The sequence below is a fragment of the Podarcis liolepis genome (assembly GCF_965112155.1).
Source record: "Podarcis liolepis genome assembly, chromosome: 8".
NCBI lineage: Eukaryota > Metazoa > Chordata > Lepidosauria > Squamata > Lacertidae > Podarcis > Podarcis liolepis.
In genome coordinates this window covers 54968797-54990747 of record NC_139560.1, presented here as the reverse complement: position 1 = coordinate 54990747, position 21951 = coordinate 54968797, and the positions used below count along the sequence as shown (strand labels likewise).

Here is a 21951-nt window from a genome sequence, read left to right as displayed (position 1 = left end):
AACGTTCTGGGCAGAGAGGAAGTTCCCAGGTTAGTGTGCCTTTTCTTCTTTTGTTCCTTAATTACTTGAGGGATATCTTGAGTGATTTCTTGAGTGATATTCTGAGTACCACTTAGGTGGGTCATTAGGTGTGGATTAGTTGCTAAAGCTTTCGTGTCTTGACCTCTTGAGCTTGTGAAGAGTTTTTCTGAGAAGATGGCTGTACTGCACTTAGTTGTGCTCTGGCTTGGCTTCGTGTATAGGGGCGAGCTGTGGTTTTGTGCCCTGTGCCAGCCAGATCTGTGTAGGGATTGCAGGGGGGTGCAGCATCCGGAGGTGCCACTATGGTTTGGCTACTGGATGGTGTCTGTAATTTATCTGTGGAGAGGGTCTGGGTTTGGGTCTGGTGTGGTTGATTGGTGATGGCGTTCTGTGTGCCTCTGGTTCTGGTGTCGGTTTTTGTGGGGAGGGCTAATTTCCAGATGTCTGGCAGGCGGGACGTGTCGTCACGCTTGTTCATGTTGTGAGGGTGTTTCTCTATCTCGATGGCTTCCATGATTATTCTCTTGTGGTGATGTTCCATGTTAAAGAGCAATTTGGAATCTGCAAAATTAATTTCGTGTCCTGTTTCTTTCATGTGTTGGAAAAGAGAGGAAGTTTTTTCTTCTTTTTTGACGGCATTCTTGTGTTCTGCGATACGTGCATTTATTCGTCTGTTTGTTTGTCCAATGTACGTGGCTGGGCAGACTTTGCAGGGTATTTCATAGACCCCTTGGTTTTCCAACTGGATTTTATCTTTGGGGTTTCTGAGGATATTGGCTATTTTTTGGTTGGTGCAAAAGGCTGTTTTGATATTGTGTTTATGGAGGATTTTGCTAATTTTATCTGTAGTGCCCTTGATATAAGGAAGGAGGGCCATGCCATTGTTTTCTTCTGTGTCTTGGTTTTTGGGGGGTGTTTCTTTTTGGATTAGCTTCGTAACCCTGTTTTGCTGGTATCCATTGGCGATTAACACATTAGAGAGATTCTGTAACTCAGTTGTCAAGTGGTCTTTGTCAGCCAGGCGTTTGGTTCTGGAGATGAGAGTCTTGGCTACGGAGTTTATTTGTGCAGGGTGGTGGTGTGATTGTGCATGTAAGTAGCGGTTGGTGTGTGTTTTTTTTTCCGGTAGATAGTATGTCCTAGTGAGCCATCAGGTTTTTTGTAGATTAGGACGTCAAGGAAGGGAAGTTGGTTGTTGGCTTCTATTTCCATAGTGAATTGTATTTTGGGGTGTAGGCTGTTGAGATGTGTGAGGAAGCTATCTAGTTTTTCTTTCCCGTGTGGCCAAATTACAAAGGTGTCGTCAACATATCTGAGCCAAAGTTTGGGTTTGTGTTCTGACTTGTCTAAAGCATTGGTTTCAAAGTGTTCCATGTACAAATTTGCGATGACCGGTGAGAGGGGTGATCCCATAGGTGCTCCTTCTATCTGTTTGTATCTTTGTCCATTGTGGATGAAGTACGTGTTGGTTAGGCAGTGGTTGGTCAGGTCCAGGATGTATTCGGGGGGAAGCTAATCCAAAAAGAAACACCCCCCAAAAACCAAGACACAGAAGAAAACAATGGCATGGCCCTCCTTCCTTATATCAAGGGCACTACAGATAAAATTAGCAAAATCCTCCATAAACACAATATCAAAACAGCCTTTTGCACCAACCAAAAAATAGCCAATATCCTCAGAAACCCCAAAGATAAAATCCAGTTGGAAAACCAAGGGGTCTATGAAATACCCTGCAAAGTCTGCCCAGCCACGTACATTGGACAAACAAACAGACGAATAAATGCACGTATCGCAGAACACAAGAATGCCGTCAAAAAAGAAGAAAAAACTTCCTCTCTTTTCCAACACATGAAAGAAACAGGACACGAAATTAATTTTGCAGATTCCAAATTGCTCTTTAACATGGAACATCACCACAAGAGAATAATCATGGAAGCCATCGAGATAGAGAAACACCCTCACAACATGAACAAGCGTGACGACACGTCCCGCCTGCCAGACATCTGGAAATTAGCCCTCCCCACAAAAACCGACACCAGAACCAGAGGCACACAGAACGCCATCACCAATCAACCACACCAGACCCAAACCCAGACCCTCTCCACAGATAAATTACAGACACCATCCAGTAGCCAAACCATAGTGGCACCTCCGGATGCTGCACCCCCCTGCAATCCCTACACAGATCTGGCTGGCACAGGGCACAAAACCACAGCTCGCCCCTATACACGAAGCCAAGCCAGAGCACAACTAAGTGCAGTACAGCCATCTTCTCAGAAAAACTCTTCACAAGCTCAAGAGGTCAAGACACGAAAGCTTTAGCAACTAATCCACACCTAATGACCCACCTAAGTGGTACTCAGAATATCACTCAAGAAATCACTCAAGATATCCCTCAAGTAATTAAGGAACAAAAGAAGAAAAGGCACACTAACCTGGGAACTTCCTCTCTGCCCAGAACGTTGGAGGCTATACACCACACCCCCTCAACAGTATTTATAGGAACTCAAACACTGAGATCCTGCTCTGTTCCAGTAACAAGAAGCCGAAAGCACCAGCCTGAAGATGACGAGTGAGACCTCGTCGAAACGTCGCCTAGACACCCCAACTCTTACACGGGAAGACACCCGAAGACACCAAAACCTGCATATATATATATATATATATATATATATATATATATATATATTCATAGCCATGGACGTACAGAGATATACAACCAGCAAGGGACAAAAAGTTTTGATTTGAGTCATTCTCCCAGCACCTAACAAATTGCTTGACTCCCCACAAACCCACAAACGCCTTTTTATTATACATTCTAGTGGCTTAAGAGTTAAAGAAAGAAAAAGGGCCTTTCAAGCTTGGATCACTATGAGACTCAGTCTAACCATCATACCTAGAATACTAGTAGAAAATTAATAAGGTGGTTTTGGAGCAGATACATGACCCGCAGTGCAGTACGGAGGGCAAGAGTTCAAATATAAATAAATATGTATGGCTGTGCTTCTCCTTATCAGATAGGAGTGCTGTCTCGTAAGCAGTTTAGATGTAACAAAGTGGCATCTACAGTGCTTGCAAGACAGCAATCTTATTTGGAAAGATGTACCATAAACAACCATGCTGATTAAGGCTGGGATTTTTTTTTTAAGTCTAAATGGAAATAGAATTGAATCGCTTTTCTATGGGATTTCATTCTTTTTTAAAAACAACACAAAACTCTGGCCCCTTGCCTGTTGCTAACCAAAGGACAATATAGGTATTAGATACATCATTTTTAAAAAGATCTATCTTTAGATCTTGAGGGTAATAGGTAAAACTTAATGAGCTTTCATTGGCCGTGTTAGTAATAATAAACTTGTTCTGTATAGTTTTCACCATGGCTTAGATTTCAGCTATTCTGTGCCCCTGTGCCAATTTAACATTGTACATATGCTTTACCTTTTTCATATGATCACATGTTCAAGAGCTTATCTAGAGCTTTTAGTAAGTGCTGATGATTACCCATTCTCACTTAATCCTTTCATTAATAATCCTCACCATCCTTCCAGTTACACATTCTCACCTAATCCGTTAATAAATAATCTATGTCGTCCTTCCAGTTGCAAAAGCTCAATATCACTTCAGTCTGCCCTGGCAATGAGTTCCTAAACAGACCAGCCCAGTTATCCATGCCCTGGTTAACTTCAAGGTTGGATTACTACAGCACTCTGTGTGTGCTACAGCCTTTGACTACAACTTTAAAACTGAAGTTAGTTAAGAACTATAACTGGTGCTGAGCAATGAGATAATCATGGGCTTTTCCCTCTTACCTTTTATAGCTGTATGCCTGCTGTCCTCTCCCCTACCCAGACTTTGTGGCATGCTGTCACATGACATCATCACAACTTTCAGGGTGTCCTGGTTTTTACTTTTTGAAATATGGCAACCCTAAATATACTGGGGGGGTGGGTGGAATACTTTTTTAACGTTTGTTTTTTTAATTTTTATTGGTTTTACATATTTTTTAAACATAAACAAACACATAAAAAACAAACAAACACGTATAGTTTCATAACATTTTTTCATAAACTTCTTTTCCGGGACTCCCCCATACCCCCCCTTTCTGCATCCCAATGTCCAAAGTATTTTTTAGCAACTTCTAAATATACCTTTCCAACCTCTGTCATCTTAGTTATCTCTATAATCTGACCTTATATCACTGTATCCTTTTGTTCCTGAAAACCACAACACTCTAACATTCATTAAGTTTATAATAGTCCTTAAGATAACTTTTGAATTTTCTCCATTCTTCTTCCACCGTCTCTTTTCCTTGGTCACGGATTCTGCCTGTCATCTCGGCCAGTGTCATATAGTCCATCACTTTCATCTGCCATTCTTCCAGGGTGGGTAGATCTTGTGTCTTCCAATACTTTGCGATCCATTCCAGGTCTTGCACAAATGTTAAAAAAGTACTTTTTGAAAAAAAATACTCATCGCAAAGTACTTTTTTAACATTTGTGCAAGACCTGGAATGGATTCTCAATATCTTCATTTGTGTGGCATGTGGCTCAGCATCATCCTGCTTTCTTTCTGGAGGGGGTAAGGATGGCTGTGATTTTGGAGATGTCTGTTTCACACCACTTCCCTCTGAAGGGAAGTTTCTGATCTATTCAGTTCAAAGGATAGAGTTATGGCAGTTCATTGGTCTCATCCAGCAGGTTCTTTCTATGTTCTTACGGAGGAACATGATAGTACACCAGGGATGTGAATACAACAACAGACCTTTTTCTCAGATGGGGCACAGCCTACCATTAGTGTGAGACAGAAAACCACACTCACTCTGTAAGAACAGTGACCAAAGGTGCAGACAACCAGCTCCAAATTCACTCTTATGAACATCAAATCAAACACCATCTGCACCACTATAAATAATAAGTGCAGAAAAACTCCCATATCTCTCCTGTGCTAAAACAACAGCCTAAGCTTTCAAGTTCAGTTCTAAGTGCTGGTGCTTACCTCTTTATCCCTACAACGCCTAAGACCCAAGCACTTGTTGACCATCTTCCCCAGCACCAGTCACCTGATAGCCAAGGTCTTCTTCACCTGAGGCATTCTTGCAGTCCTCCCACCTTCTGAGGTCCTGTAGGTGGCAACTGGATGGAGAGCCTGTGCTTTTTTTTTGTACCCAGTATAAACCTTTTTTATTCTCTTAGGCTTTTTATATATTTTTAAACCCTAGGGAAGCCCTGAGGACCATATAGGGAAAACCTATTCTTCACTTTAAAAGACTTCACCCTGATGCCAAGAACAATATCCCCTAGACTTGAAGCATCTGTTGTTGAAATGAACCAAAGCACCCCTAACTCCAAATTCCCCCTCCTTTCTCAAAGAATCATTATTAGTTCAGCAACTTAACAATGTAAAGTTCTTTATATGCATCTAATTGCCTGTCACTGCTCCTTGCTCTAAACCCACAGCACGGCCACCAATACTACTTTCATGAAGTCTGGGAGAAAGGGCCCTGCCTGATATCTGGTAGCAACAGAGAGTGGGCTTTTCAAATCAGCATTTTCCTTTCAAAAGATCCCTTTGCCTGCAAATGCAATCAACATTTATTTTTATTATATGCAGTTGTTACATGACTCTTATTATTAGTTCAGGCCTGACGTCAGCAATAAACAATAATAGGATTGTGAACTATTGCTCTTCCTAATAAAATTATGTTTCTTCTCTATATTATAAATCTAATAGCCGTTACATTGGCACCCATAAAGATATATCACTGGTTTACCTTTTTAATATAAATAGGGCATTACATGTCTCAACAGTAAATATTCAGATTTATTTTTATACATTAAGCATGACTGTGATTAGATCATGAGTGACTGGTAAGTAAACATGAAAAGTAAAATTAATAGCCAATTTGCTAGTCTTCCCCCACCCCTCATTTACCTTATTCCGCTTACAGCGCAGACCCTTTTTTTTTGGTCTGGAATAATTCTCCCACAATTCTGTAGGCATTTTAGCAGCAAGCCTGGAAGGCAAAGGCTTAAAAGTGGGAGGTCTGCCCAAATAACCAATGTTCATTTCCAGCTTGAGTCCAGTAAGATAAGGTAAATTCATACATCCTTCTCTTATAAGCAGACAGATGAGAACCTCAAACCTGAGGTCTCCTCGGATGAGGAGTAAAAGGAGAATGAATCTCCAGCAGATCTCCACAATGCCAGTGAGCCTAAGGAACCATTGGATCTGGATATCCCTGCCCTAGGACAGGAGGTGTCCCCAAATTTGGAATCCTGTGTACAGTTCTGGTCACTCATCTCTAAAGGAGATTCTTGAATTGGAAAAGATTCAGAAAAAGACAACAAAAATGATCAAGGGGGTGAAGCAACTCCCCTATGAGGAAAGATTGCAGGGTCTGGGACATCTTGGTTTAGAGAAAAGGCAAGTAAGAGGTGACATGACAGAAGTTTATAAAATTACACATAACATGGAGAAAGTGGATACCAAAAGTTCTCTCTCTCTCTCATATAACATTGAACTCATGAACACCCAGTGAAGCTGAATATTCATAGATTGTTGAGGGTGGCAACATGAGAATGGGCATTTCCTGCCGTAGTGCCTCATTTGTGGGATAATCTCCCTAGGGAGGTTTGGCTGGCACCTTATACATCTTTAGGTACCAGGCACCTCCCTTTACCAAACTCACAACAGTATCTTCCTAACGCTCTGTATGCATGAGAAACAAATGACACAAACACAGAAGGGTCTTCTTCCTATGGACATAAGAACAGAAGAAGGCCTATCTGGCCTGACACCCTGTTTCCCACCATGGTCGTGTTAGCGAGCCAGGAGTTGGATTCCTCTTCATCAGGTCAGACTCTGAAGCTGAAGGGCATGCACAGTCATCCCCCAAAGGGGCTGCTACTAGATGAACCTGTGGGGTCAGTGCCCCCCCACTCCAGTCCGAGGATGTGATACTGTCATTCTCTTACTCCAAGAACTCATAGAGGAGTTGCTTCAGTCCCCTCATCATTTTGGTCGCCTTTTTCTGCATCTTTTCCAGCTGCACAACATCCATTTTGAGATGAGATGAAGAGAAACATATACAATATTCCAATGTGGTTGCATCATAGATTTGTGTAGAGGAATTATTATATGGGCAGTATTATTTCCAGTCGCTTTCCAAATGATATCTAGCATTGAATTCACCTTTTTGACAGCATCTGCACATTGTGTCTGTGTTATCACTGATTCCTTTGCTGGTCACCTACCACCAGTTTAGATCCCCATTAGTGTGCAATGCCCTCTATGCATCAGGTATGAATGGCAAACTCACACAAAAGGAATATTATTGGTGACTGCTCACAAGCTTTGGGCCACTGGAGGGCTACAAAGGCTGAGCATGATTGTCTCTTTGTGGAGGGGATGTAAAAAGGTTTATTTGGCTGGTGATAGTTTTATTTCAGCAGTCACTGCAGTATTTTAATCTGTATACATCTTCTATATCTTACATGTGCTCAAAATGCAAAACACAGTGGCTCTCTGAGTTTGTGGTACAAATAGAATACAAAGAAAACTGCTTGCAAGAACTTGATTCTTCTACAGATTTATTAACATGACATAATTAACATGAGTTAATTAACATGAGATAAGCTTTGCAAACTTATTAGCACTTACAAACAGAGCAGAACTGATGAATACTTCAGTCTAGTTTTTAGCTTTAAAATATGCATTGTCTTAATTATTTTGCTTTTAACATACCTTTAGGAAAGTGACCTAAGTGAACTCAAATATTAGAGTGTCTTATTTCATTTCACTGGTTGACTTTCAGAACACATTCCCACTGTTGGTAAAAGCCTTTTAGATAAAGGGGAAAATAGCCCCCTGGCCAATTCATTGCATTACATTTTCATACACCCAAGTCTTCAAGTTGTGAAAAAGGTATTCAGCTGTGTGTTTTGTAATAGCTGGAAACTGCTCTGCTGGTGCACTTTTCCATTGCAACGTACATGAGTCAGATGAACTGAGATATGAAGACAATTTTTGATGCTGAGCTGAAGTGATTCCACTTCTTTTCTGAAGCTTTGCAACAACCGGCTTGCTTCCCTCACCATGACTTCCTGGAGTTGGACTCCTAAAAGACATATAGTAATGGAACAAGCAGCAAATTCAGGGCCAAACCATGCATTACTTCTGTTGTGTCCCACGTTCTCAAACGGGTATCCCAACGCACAGCAGGAAACACACAAGTTTCCACAGGAAAAAACAAATGTCCAGGGGCACATTGGTCATGTGAGTATGCACAGGGATCAGTGCAGATTGAAATTCCTGCTCTTTTTCACTGCAAACCAACTAAAATTAATCAGAACACACAGAGAAAGCTCTGCAGATTAATCAGGACTTAATTTGCTTTCCGAAAGCACCAAGACATGCAGAATGGCAAAGTACCTTCTGGAAAGAATTCTCAAGGTCCCCTGCCATCACATTCATTGCTATCCTTACTAGCAGCTTCAATAAATACCGGTAAATAAATAAACCTACATATGACCTAAAGAAGAACCTAATTTCAGTTTGAGAGCCAGTGTAAACAAAATATTTGCTCCACATCTCTTCTCTTTCAGTGCAGGCTGTATGGGGGAGACACAATCTGAATCAAACCCTAGCATGGAGGTGGGGGGCTTTAAACCTTTGCCCCCTGCTGTGGTACCTATTCAGATTCAGGGCTCATGTCAGCAATCTGCATGTGGGGGCAGGGGGAGTTTCTACTGAGGCGATTTGGGACTATTTATTTTCCTATACAAATTCTCAGTACAAAGCCCCCAGTCTGAACTGGGATCATAGTGGAGGCAAAGGGCAAAAGCCCCCTACCCACATGCTTGTGTACTGATCCTGATTATTTTCTCTCTCTCTCTCTCTTCTCCCTCCACCCCGCCTTTCTGGCAATCTGAGTTTGAAAAAGGGTACACTTAAGGGCACAGCTACTGAGTGCATCTATAGCCTAGTTCAGGCCTCAGCAAACCAAATGCCTATGATAGGCAGCATTCTTTAATGAATGCATTGGAATGAAAAGGCTCGATTCATTTCATTTTTTTATTTCCGACACCAATTACTCTCTGTAGTCTGACAGAAGTCATTTAATATCCTCCAACATTTTACATTAGAATCCAGAACATGGCTGCGTTCCCGGAGAGTCCTGTGACCCACGTGAAATCATGCAACCTCAAAATGTGCATTTGGGGGCAAAATGTGTGGGATCGTGACCTCACACGATATCATGTGTTTGTGATCCCACGTGTTTTGACCCCAAATGCATGTTCTGAGCCTCCGTGATTGTACATTTTTGGGTGCTGAGAGAACAGCTCCCAAAATCGGGATGCTCCAATTTTATCAGGGCAGTTGATGGATACGTCATTTCATCTTCACGCCCGAGTTTCAGATTTCATTATGAACCCTCACAAGTGGCCAAACTGGGTGAATGATTTGATCAACCTACCCCATGGGAAACAAGCAGGACCTTGCCATGTATGGCATGTGGGTGTGGGTGTGTAGTAAAATGTGTGGTAGAATGGGAGGTAAAATGATAGCCTTATATACTGGAAGGAGTGAAAACACGTGTTTCACATAGAGAGAAATGCTTAATCCCCTGCCTCTTAATAAGGCATCCAGGATGGCACAGCCCCCCTTCTTTGCCAACTCTGCAGTTTCTCCCTACAGAGAGACCTCTTCAGAATTCTCCCTTTCAGGACAGATGAGAAAAGGCAGACACAACTGATCTCAAGCCCCCTCCCCATCTCTGAAGAGAGAGGCCTTGCACTGTGTGCAAGAGACAACCCTCTCCCCCTCAGCTGCTCTCCTTGTAGAACAGAAAACTCTCATAGCCCCCGAGGGGAAGGCCAGAGCTGCCCCTTGGCTCCTAAATGGCTGCTTTCATCAGAAACCTTTTGGAATAAATGTGTCCAGGAGCACCCTGGGGCAATATTAGACATGAACACTGCTATGATCTATTTAAGCATGTGTGAGATCTGTATAAATAAGCCCCTCAAACCCCCCTCCCCTTTCTTCTCTCTTTCTGTCTATGAACCCTGACTAATGTCTTGAATGAAATCTTTAAATGTTTGATTTCAAAGTAGAGGGTGAAGATTTTTTTCTTCTTCTTCCCTATCTGTAAAAAGGGGGGGGGAGGAAGAGGTCATGTGGAGAATGTTGATTTTAAAAGGGGGGGAGGCAAACCCATTGCGCCTACTTTCATGGGGGGGGGGGAGGGAATCCACAGAATGAGTCTTCAGCCTTGGCACCTGCTCCAGAACCTTCTTGATGAAGCAAAGGTTGTCTTCATTAAGAGCATTAATATTCATGCAGCATGGTAATTTTGACACAGAAAAGGTCTCTGTAACCTTTTCTTGTGTGAGAATTTTTTACTTCTCAAGGAAATTACAGTCCAGCAATGACTTAATTAATGCTGGGTTTCTTCAGCGGGTTTTGAAAAGCTGTCAGTTTAGGCTTGCCGTAGCTGTCAACCGAGGTGAAGTCTCCGGCTAGATAGATTGAAGGGAGGGAGGGAAAATATCCAAGTTCTAACATGGATCCATGTTGGGGCGGGGGGAGAGAAGGGGGGAAGTCACCTACCTCTCCGGCGTTAGCTTTAATTAGCAACCTGCTTGCCTTAATGCGAGGTCATTTAATATTGGTCTGTAGTACATAGTCTGAATTAAATAACCAATTTTTCAGCCACTTTATCATTTCTATTGTTTTCATTCAAGCATCTGTTTCTCCTAATTTGTTTCAGTGGATAACACCCCTTCTATCTTGCTGGGAGAAGCCGTCCGATTTAAATGAGAGATTCACTTAAGGGGGAAAAATAGCAACGAGGGTGGAGCAATATTTTGTCTTAAAACTGTCCATCAAAAGGTAACACAGGACCAAAGAAGAGCGTCGGCAAATGATGTTTATAAATCAAAGCTCACTCTCTTTCCCTCTACACATTTTGACTTTGATCAGAATACAGTATGCTAGTCATTGATTAAGCTACCAAGATGTCTGTGTAGATTATTTAAACGGCAGAAAATTACTAAGAATATATATATTTTTTAAGTGCTGTTTTGGGAGATTTGATGGAAACTACTCTAGTGCTACCCTGCCCCTTTCCATTTTTGTCTCCACTCTCCAGACAAGTGTGAACGGGTGTCTGCAGTTAACCAGAGCTTTGGAATACATTAGACGCTGCACCACTTCTGACTTATCCCTGCTGCACAAGGTTCGTTTTGCTGCACGGTTGTGGAGCAAAGTGAAACTACAGCCTGCCATTTCAAATACCTTCCAGGCTTTGCTCGGAAGTTGAATGCCTTGGTGCGGCTAGGCATAGCTAAAGTAGGTGCCCGGCAAAGGCAGTTCTGCTAATAATCTCACCACAGGAACCACCCTAATTTTTTTTTTTAAATATGACATGACATAAACCAGCTCGTTACAATAGTAAGAGTAAAAATAAAGCAAGGTTTAGAGGAATTCATGATGTTAAGAGCCAATGTGGTCCACAAAGCAGTGTAGGGGCTGGTTTGAGTAACTGAGTTCTTCCTAGTCTTGGACTTGCAGGGTAGCTTTGAACAAATCATATCATTGAGCAAATACTTTGCTTTCAGCCTATCAAATTGCTTTGTGCCACTGGCATCCTGATTGGTAACCAAGCCCATCCACCACCATCACCACACCTGTATTGAATGGCAGAGGAAGGTAATATTAGGATTATTGTGGGCCTCACAGACTTCACATTGCGGTATTGGACCCAAAGAACAGGCATTCAAGCAGAAACACACCCGCACACATTTTTATATAGTTTCTTGTCTGTGTAATAATAATAATAATAATAATAATAATAATAATAATAATAATAAATAAGTTACCCAACACAACTGTAGGCAACTTAACAATTAAAACTACACATACAGTGCTACAAGTACTAATGTTTAATATACTTTAATTAAACACTGTGGAAGAAACACCTAAAGCAAGACCCCACTTGGAGCAAAAGTCTAAAGAAACACAAAATCCCCATCCAAAAATAACAATCCCAATGGGCAATATTAAACTACTGGTTGGCATTGGGGACACTTAAAAACCCGAAGAACAAACAGTGCTTCTCCTATGGGAGAACAGTGAATGGTCTCCAAGGATTTTATGTTTAATGATTACAAGACAGAGACTGTAAAGCAGTTGGCTCAAAGGAAATACTGTTATATACACAATCTGCAATAGCACAGCACAGATCCATGATGTGGCCTTATTGTATTTTAGTAATTAGATGCTACTTTGGGGGGCACGCTGATAAGGTTCATGTAGTTATACAGATTTTAAACACAAATAATGGTCACTCCCCTGAATGTATACAATCTGAAGCTTTTATCCTGTCTACCATGGGCTAAGTACATGATGGGAAATCTGTGATATGATTTTCTATTGTTTTGTTTTGTTTTAAAAAGAATGGTTGCCTTACATTGGGGGTTCCGTTGAAGTGATAGGGAAGTGGGTTTAAATATGTCCTTGTGTCATCCCCTTCTGAAAATATTTGCCCAATTTGTAAACTGCTTTGAGGTTTTTCTTTTACAATCAAGCGGTGTATACATTTTATGAAATAAATAAATAAATAAATAAATAAATAGCACAAAACATATAGGTACTAGTGTGTTTTTCTGCAAAGGTCAAATAGTAGTTGTGAGTCTGTTTTGCAGAGGAAGTGGGGAAGGGTATTATATCTCTTCCCCAGTGCAACAGTCCTGATATTCTCTTCCTCCTGCTAATGCAGCTCACAAAAACAGCGGGACACCTGATTATGGATCTTCCACAGCTACATGCATTTCTGTCCTTAGACCCATCTGAAATCAGCAAAACTGAACAGCCTTGGTATAAAATGCAATGACACTTTGAAAGCTCAGAGAAAAACTGAATGTATATCAGAGCATTGTACGAATTGTTAGTACATATCTGGTAAAATGTCTGTGGGCTTGTATACATACACATAAATGCACACAGACACAGACACATACACACAGGAATTCTGAAAATTTGATATTTTATTCAAATTATAAAGCACATTTTCTTTCTTATATTAATAAAGTACAGATCTCACTGGAGTTGTCTATTACTTTATAACCTCCCAATGGACCACTGTAACGTGGGTGCACTCTTAGAACCCCCTGGAAACTTCACGAGGTGCAGAATGTGGATGTTTTGTTATTGCTGAGTGTCAGCTATAGCTGACCCATTAAATTCATCCTCTGCAGGCTGCACTGACTCCCACTTTCCACAAGCACAGTAAGATGGCTAACCAGCTCTAAGCCAAGGCAAATGGGTGCTAATTCACACAGAGCTCTGTTGATTAATTCCAGCTGAACCCAGAAGCAGAAGACTTAATTTCACCCTTTCTAACTGTTCCTATATTCAACAAGCTGGTAGCAAGGCAAATGGTACACTGGCTCTGGTTTTCAAATTTCAATATGCAGTAAAGACATATTGATGGTTTATGCTGATTTCTAGAAGGTGGGCCTTTGCCACTTTAAATTTCAGTTTAGGAAGTGTTTCCACAGTTGATCAGAAATGCATATTAAAAATAAGTTTAAACACAGAGAGATTTTGTAAATGCAAACTGCATGAAAAATTGCAGCACTACAACTGAACAGAATTGTTTTGCGGGAGGAGGGCCATAGTTTCAGTAACAGAGCATCTGTTTTGCATGCAAAACATCTCAGGTTCAAGTCCTGACATCTCCTGGTAGGACCAGAAATGCCACCCATCTGAAATCCTTGCGAACCACTGCCAATCAGTGCGGACAGTATAGAGCTAAAAGGACAAATGCTCCGACTTGGTGTAAGGCAGCTCCCTATGTTCCTATCTGAAAAGGATATTGTATACCTTCCCTTTTGCACCCTAGCTGAGTGCAAATTCTCAAGACTTATGCCAAATTCAATCTCCACACTATCATGCTTTTTTGAACATGCATATAGATCCATGAACCAAAATGATAATTCCCTGGAAATGTATAATCAGTGCAGACACAGATTATTTACACTGCCGTGAAGGATTTCCATAGTGCTCCTTATCAGTCCTTCCACTATCTTGGAAGGAAGTCACATTAATTTTAGTTAAGGCTGACTCGCAAGCAACCATGTACCTATGCAAATTCTTCTGAGTTCCATGGGGTTTACTCCCAAGGGTTCTTAGTTTGTCCTCACCTTAAGAATGAAAGGAAGTAAAATGGAGATGCTCAAAGGCCTTTTTTTATTATTTTAACACCACATGCTGTGGAATTTGTTTCCCCCCTCATAATCCTGCACATACACATTGCAATCTGCTTGCTTTAAAGAATATCTCATAGCGCCACAGACAAACAGTGAGAGCTGTATTTTTAATGTCATTACATAACAAAATAAATATTTTATCTTTCCTGTGCATAATAGAGTAATTAGACAGCACAGCGTATTGGATTAGCACACATCAGTGATGCATATTAATCACAGAATGGAGACAGAGCACTATGAGATGCAACAGAAGCTCGGTGAGTACCCATTTATACACAAACGGAAAAATAATAGTCTTTCTATTTCAGATGGCATGACATTTTATATGTAAATGTTAATTTTGTTTGCCACTTGGGAGGAGCCACTTAGCTTACCATAGACCACATGATCTGCATGTACACGCCCCACATTTACTGACCAGCATCTCTAGTTAAGAGGATCTGAGTAGTAGCCTGGCTAGCAAAGACCTCTGTCTGCTTCCAGATGACAGTGTGAGCTATCTTGGAAAAGTACTCAGAAATTACAACTGGTTCACAATGCAGCTGCCAGATTATTTGACCAGATAGGTAACAGGAACGTCCATTTGCAAACAGTTGCACTAGCTCACTATATGGTTTCTAGGCTCAATTCAAGGTGGTGGCCTAGTGACATTAAACTTGAAAGCACTGAACCATCTAGGATATCTGCAGATCCACCTATCTATAGTTAACACTCCCCATCAAAGGCTCTGCCTTGGATCCCCTAAACAAGTGTTTCTCAAACTTGGATCGCCAGCTGTTGTTGGACTACAACTCCCATCGTCCCTGACCACTGGTCCTGCTAGCTAGGGATGATGAGAGTTGTAGTCCAACAACAGCTGGGGACCCAAGTTTGAGAAGCACAGCAAATACCTGAGACACAGCGGTTGGTTGGGTGTGTCTATCTTTAACAAGACATTTTCAGCCTTGGCCCCAAGGCTTTGGAAGTCTACTCTGCCCCCTCTTTGTTGGCTTTTCAATGCCATATTATGCTAGTTTTATTTCACTGAGGAGCATCTCTGAAGTTCAGCAAGCTCCTGGCTTTCCTGTGCTGCTGCAAAGTATTGTGTGAAAATGGTTTTATTGCCAGTGTATCTTTCCTTTTCATCAAGCAGTTTGTACATTTTATGCATTGTTTTTACTGTTGAGGGATCTATGCCGAAAACACACAATTTAAATGCTTTCAATACATAATCAGAGTAGATGGGCTGCTGATTTTATTGAGTAAAGGCAGCTTGTTGTGTGCCTTACGGATGCCATGACAAACATCATTGACTTTTTACGTTATACAGAACAAGTGGGACCAGCCACAAACGTTTCTGTGCTTTCTCTACACTGAAAAAGGGCGCTACTTTCCAGCACTCCATTCAGCCTAGATCAGGAACCTTGAACTTCTGTTCAGTCCCTTTGACAGTAGCAGGGAGCTTCAGGCTTGGGAATGAAATAAAGGAATACATTTAGTTAGCTGTGCCTAAAGAGGGTTTGCAGGCAACATAGACCACCCTAATTCCTCCCTCCACATTTATTATAACCTGTCTTCCACTGCCCTTCATTTTCCATCCCCCCCACCAGATGACACACACACATTCCATATCTTAAACTGTTCTTAGCCATAGACTTGAGGGGTAGACACTTGCCCTCTTCAAGAGAGTTTACAAAAAACATATCAGGACTCCAGTTGGGAAGAATGATGAGGGAGTGTTCATGACTGGTTTCTTGGTTGTAAGGTGGCTTCTAAGTACATCCGGCTAAATAACTCTAGGAGCCCTCTTCAGACTTTTCCACTCAACACGGGAAGGTTGGAGATGGAGGGGATATGCACAGCATGGGTGTCTCTCACATGCTCATTTTCAGCACCTGAAGATGGCTCCAGCCTTAACTGCTGATTCCTTTATACCTGCTTCTCTACCTCCTCCAAGGACAAGATGGTGGCCTCATGTGCCTTCAGACCCTACTCTGAGAACCAAGTTCTGAATAAATAGAAATTGACAGGAATGGTGGGTAGTTCTGCTCTTCTACCTTCTCTCTCTTTTTCAAGTTACATAGAAATGAATTAATTTACAGACAAAAATAATAATAATAAATAATAAAAAAATATAAAAAAATCATTCCAGTAGCACCTTAAAAAGGTAAAGGGACCCCTGACCATTAGGTCCAGTCATGACCAACTCTGGGGTTGTGGCGCTCATCTTGCTTTATTGGCCGAGGGAGCCAGCGTACAGCTTCCAGGTCATGTGGCCAGCATGACTAAGCTGCTTCTGGCAAACCAGAGCAGCATATGCAAACGCCATTTAGCTTCCTGCCAGAGCGGTACCTATTTATCTACTTGCACTTTGATGTGCTTTCGAACTGCTAGGTTGGCAGGAGCTGGGAGCGAGCAACGGGAGCTCATCCTTTCGCGGGGATTCAAACCACCGACCTTCTGATCAGCAAGTCCTAGGCTCTGTAGTTTAACCCACAGCGCCACCCACGTCCCTGAAGAAGTATCTGAAGAAATGTGTATGCACACGAAAGCTCATACCAATAACTAACTCAGTTGGTCTCTAAGGTGCTACTGGAAGGAATATTTATATTTATTTTGTTTTGACTATGGCAGACCAACACGGCTATCTACCTGTAATTTACAGACAGTATGACTTAAAAAACAAAAAACAAAAAAAAAACTTGTGAAACTATAAGAGAATGTGATTTCTATAGGGTGCGGGGAATGAATAGGAAGGTTATCTGGATTAAGTTGAGTACAGTGGTACCTCGGGTTACATATGCTTCAGGTTACATACGCTTCAGGTTACACACTCCGCTAACCTAGAAATAGTGCTTCAGGTTAAGAACTTTGCTTCAGGATAAGAACAGAAATCGGGCTCTGGTGGCTCGGCGGCAGCAGGAGGCCCCATTAGCTAAAGTTTTGCTTCAGGTTAAGAACAGTTTCAGGTTAAGTATGGCCCTCCGGAATGAATTAAGTACTTAACCTGAGGTACCACTGTATTGGGGCACTCAGGATTTTGGAGAGTTGGATGGATGGATAAACAAACAAACAAACAAACAAACAAACAAATGGAACCCAGGTAAATGACAAAGACAGAAAACATCTGAAAAATATTTCAGCATTCCAAAATGCCTCCGTCCTTTCAGCGTTCACAAGGCTATAGTGTAATGCCTTATTTATAGCATGTTTTCCAATGACTGATTTTCTCCTCACTATTTTAACACTCAGCTGTTGTTCCTCATTTCTCTCTTCATTTCTTTGCCTCTGTGATCTCTGATTCTGCCCACCCCCTACTCCAATTGCTGGTTTAGATGCTCAAATGAGACATCCAACCTTTTAAAGAAATCATTCATTTTGTTTAAAAGGTTGAATATGTCATGATAAGTTTGATGGGGCTGATATTAAAAACTAAATGTTCGTTTTGATTTTGTTGGGGGCCCTAGTATCTTTTTTATATTAAAAAAACCCACTTAGGCCAGGTCTGTAAAGAGAGGACAGGTGTAGAATGGCAATGGATTCAGTTGGACAGTACATGTAGCCTATATGAAATCAGGGCCTGGCTCATTTCTGCATATATTATATGAGTGCTTTGAATGGGTTCAGGTCCCAGATAGTACTTTTGCCTGAAAAGTTACACAATGAACTGTTCAGGAATATCAACATTACAGATGGCCACCTATTCCATATTCTCTTTCCTGCACACTTTCCTGGCTGTTTTTAAGAGTCTATTGAAATAAAGATATCATATGGTACCACTCTTCCTGGTGTCAGCCCACAAAGACTTCTCCCTGACATGCTAACATTCAGCCTCCCAGCTACGCTCTTGAAGTTCATTCTAGCAGGTACCACAGTTAGGTCAGCTCTTTTGATTTGCTCTTCACCTCAGCACACCTCCATCTCCCATTCTTTCTGTGTCCAGCATGCAGAACTGTTGTTTTGAAACAACAGATTTAAATTTCTGCAGAGGCACACTGGCCTCCCTTTGCTGGTATCATATACATGCTTTAGGTGATCCATCCAAAGAGAGAGGTTCAGGAGGGACAGGGTGGGACTTTGCGGTCTGTTAAAGACACCCATGCTACTGAGGGACAACAAGTAGTAGACATTTTAGGAACAATCAGACAGATTTCTCATCCCCATGGCATCGTAAATAAGCTGCTGGCTCCACCTGCGGCTGCTGCAATGACAACATAGTCTACACTTCAGTACACTTTAAAGCTGATCAATTAATTCTAAAGCACTTTTAATGAGATCACAGAATCTGTGGGATCATGCTTTAATGACACTAAAAGCTCTGTAAGAGGAGCAAAGAGCTTTCAAGGCATCACTCAAATATATACTATTCCAGAGGGGAAGTAAGGGGGGGGGGAGAAATAAGGTAAATAATGAGGTTGAGATTATGTACGATGTAACTATATGCTACAATGTGGTGGTGGGAGATTATGGTACCCTGTTCACCATCCCCAACATATTAATTTCCTAAATCCTTTACAAATTGGAATCTGGTCCTGAGATCATGGAAAAGCCATAGGTGCCCACTGGGAACTGTAAGGCAGAAGGAAGAGATGCCTACAGTAGGTTGAGCCAGAGGCAATGATAGACAGACATCTAATTCTGTTTTTGTCCCATCCTCCTTTCTGCTAAATTGCGAGGACAACACTGAGACTAAGGAGGAGGAATTTGACAGGCGGTGCCACTCTCTGGACTGATTGTAAGTAGATAGGCAGGCATTGGGGGCTGGCTGACATTGGTGGGGCAGTGCCCCATTTGTCCTGATGGACCAGCCTCAAATGGATCTAGCTTCATGAAGAACTGAGGGTCTCTTATTTCAGATGTGGAGGAGTTTCCTTCCTTTTAAACAAAAAACAACAACAACCCAATGCCAAGTTAGGCTCAATCTGGAAATAAAAATACCACAGTTCCATAGACAATAACTAAGTATGGGGTGTGTGGAAATTCTGTTGGCATGAAGGATGAGGTTTTAATAAAATCCTCTCTTTAAAAATGGCCTTTTTTATTTGGCTTCCTTGAAAATTTAATTATACCAGTCATTGCTTTCACCTTGAGGGACACCAGTTGAAATGACCATCTGATGACAGCTTGGCGGCCTCTATGATAAGGAAATGAACCAGAAGCTTCTCCTTTGATCCTAGAGGAAAAGTGTCCACATCGCTAAACAACCCTCATAATTAACACCTTTCTCTGACACCTCATCAGAAACCAACAATCACTGAACCACTCAGAGGACATTGCTTGGAATGGTTAATCAGCCAAGCCTAATCAGAGAAGATGAGTTCCAGAATCTTTATTTCTCCCCCTCCCCCCCCCCATTTTTTAAAAAAACCCATTTTTTTGCAACACACCTTCCTTGCTTTTGCATCCATTTACTGTTATAAATGCCAGCTTCGGCTCCTATTTCCCATTGTTGTTCAACTGGCTTTGACTACACTGCAGAAGTGAAAACAGTGAAGAAGACAAAGAAGAAGCAGAGCAGTCAAAGGACAACAGAAAGACAGGAAGTGAAAAGGTGGCATTTAAAAATTAACTGCACGTCCTTTACAATAGCACTTTAGCCACAAGCCACTGTCCTGACTTTAGAGGTGCACATGCTTAGATGAATAGAATTGCAGCAGCAATCTCGTATTAAGCAATGAAGCACAGGAAAGTGAAACGGCAGAACGAGTAATCAGAGTGAAGAAAGAGAGAGCTGTGGAAACTTCTGGGCAGACATGTTGAATGCATTAATGTATTGTCTAACAGGCTTTGCCCAAAAAACTACTACAGTAAACGCACTTCCCCTACTTGACACAGAGGGCACTAAGCTTTTGGGCCCCAGTGAGAACACCGGGAATTTTGAGAAACTGCCATAGGTACTAGTTGCAAACTGGCAGCTGTAGGATATAATACAAAATGGCTGGGGGGGGGGGAGAGACTCATAATACAAAATGGCTGTTGTGAGGGTGTGATGCGAAACAAAATAGCTGCCACATCTAAAAGAGCAGCAAATAAAGAGAAAAAAATGCAGCATGGTGTGGGTATGCAATTGGAGGGGTGTTGAGGGGATATTTCCCGAGAACTTCCACAGGTGTCATAGCAGGTGCGCTGGTGCCCATGGGCACTGGGTTGCCGACCCCCTTTGTAAAACAATAGCCCATGTGCTGGGCTCCCTCACCTCCCTTTTGCATACATCACAATCACACACCTTTGCCTGCAGTGAGCACTGACTTCCCCCACACAGCTCACATGGCCCATTTGTAATCAGGCTAACCCTCCTTCCTCTTAACCTTCTTATGCCAGAGGTGAAATCTACTGCCTCAAACTTTAAACAGGCAGTCCTAGGGCACCGTGGAGCAAGAGCATCCCACCCTGCAACGTTTTCTGCGGGTTCCAGGAACTGAAAATATGGGGGGGGGGGTGGATACCTTTTCTGAGCTCTGAGGTAATTGGCTCTTTTAATCTGCACAAAGGAGCCACTAGGGGGAGCAAACTGGATCAGGATTGTAGTGCTGAGAGAGGAAGGGACTCAGCAGCTTGGCCCCAAACAGCTGAGACACTGATTGCTTCCCTACCATCACTCTCAGGTGTTAAGCTCAGCTGAGGGGAATCCACTACCCTTAGAAGTCTGAGGTGGCAACGGCCTGGGAGCTGTAACCTGCCCTGAGAGTTTATGGTGAAGGGTGAGTACAAAATTAAGATTACAGTGTTGGTGTTGTTGCTGCTGTTGTTGCCATTTCTTAGCTGTTTTCCTTCTGCATCGTTTTCTGGATGTAAATCTCACAGTGGCAAACAAATGAAACTGCTATTTACCCCAGTAGGGGAAATGTTACAGGCCTTGCTCGGAAGATGCCCAGGGCAGGTTTTTTTTTTAAAAAAAACCAAAAACTCTAGGAAATGTTGGACATTTGTGGTGCTCACTGCATTGTTAGGCTTTTTGGTTTTCATTCTCTTCCAACCAAATTTCTTTCACATGAATTGCTTTTATAGGCACAGTGCTAATGAATCCTAGTGCAACTTCCAGGGAAATATTTTGAGGGTTGCTGTGGCTACAATCCTAAATATGCTTACTAAGGGGCAGGGCCCGATTAAACCTAGTGGGGCTGCCCTCCAAGTAGAAACAGATAGGACTGCAGTATAAGATCTATCTATCTATCTATCTATCTATCTATCTATCTATCTATCTGCTCAGAAATTCTTCTCTACACGTATGAATTGTCATTGTGCACAAACCTATCTCTGTCTTGCTCTTTCATATGCTGTTCCTCCCCCCTCCCCAAACTAAAGAGTTCAGCCTGAGATACAATATTGGAGAATTGATGACACCTGGCAACTTGCTAGCTGGGCCAGGTTTGCCAAGTCTGACAAGCTGGAGTTTGTTAGCATTTAACCTTGCTTAACCTTTGACCTTTAGTTACTTTCTGCTGCCCCCAAAATGACTAATAAAAGACCCAGGGCCGCATCTCTAATCTTAGGGGCATTACAAGCTCTTTGGTTTCCCATTTACACATATGGCAGAGCTTCAAAGTGTCAGATGCAATACTCCATTGACATCTCAAGAAAGATTTAATGAAATTCATTTTTTGGCTCTTTGAATATGCTACATTTCAAGACAGGTCTTTAGTATTTATGCTATTATTTGGTTAAAAAGCACCAGTAGTAA

At 41.9% G+C, this 21951-nt stretch overlaps 1 long non-coding RNA gene across 1 annotated transcript in view; it reads left to right on the top strand.

The window, feature by feature from the left end:
• LOC310714013 overlaps positions 1-21951 on the top strand; it is a 134122-nt gene that overhangs the window by 30764 nt on the left and 81407 nt on the right. Inside the window, exons 3-4 of the long non-coding RNA XR_014529515.1 lie at positions 14451-14548; positions 20876-20971. This is a non-coding gene — a long non-coding RNA (uncharacterized lncRNA). The remainder of the gene's footprint in view (positions 1-14450; positions 14549-20875; positions 20972-21951) is intronic.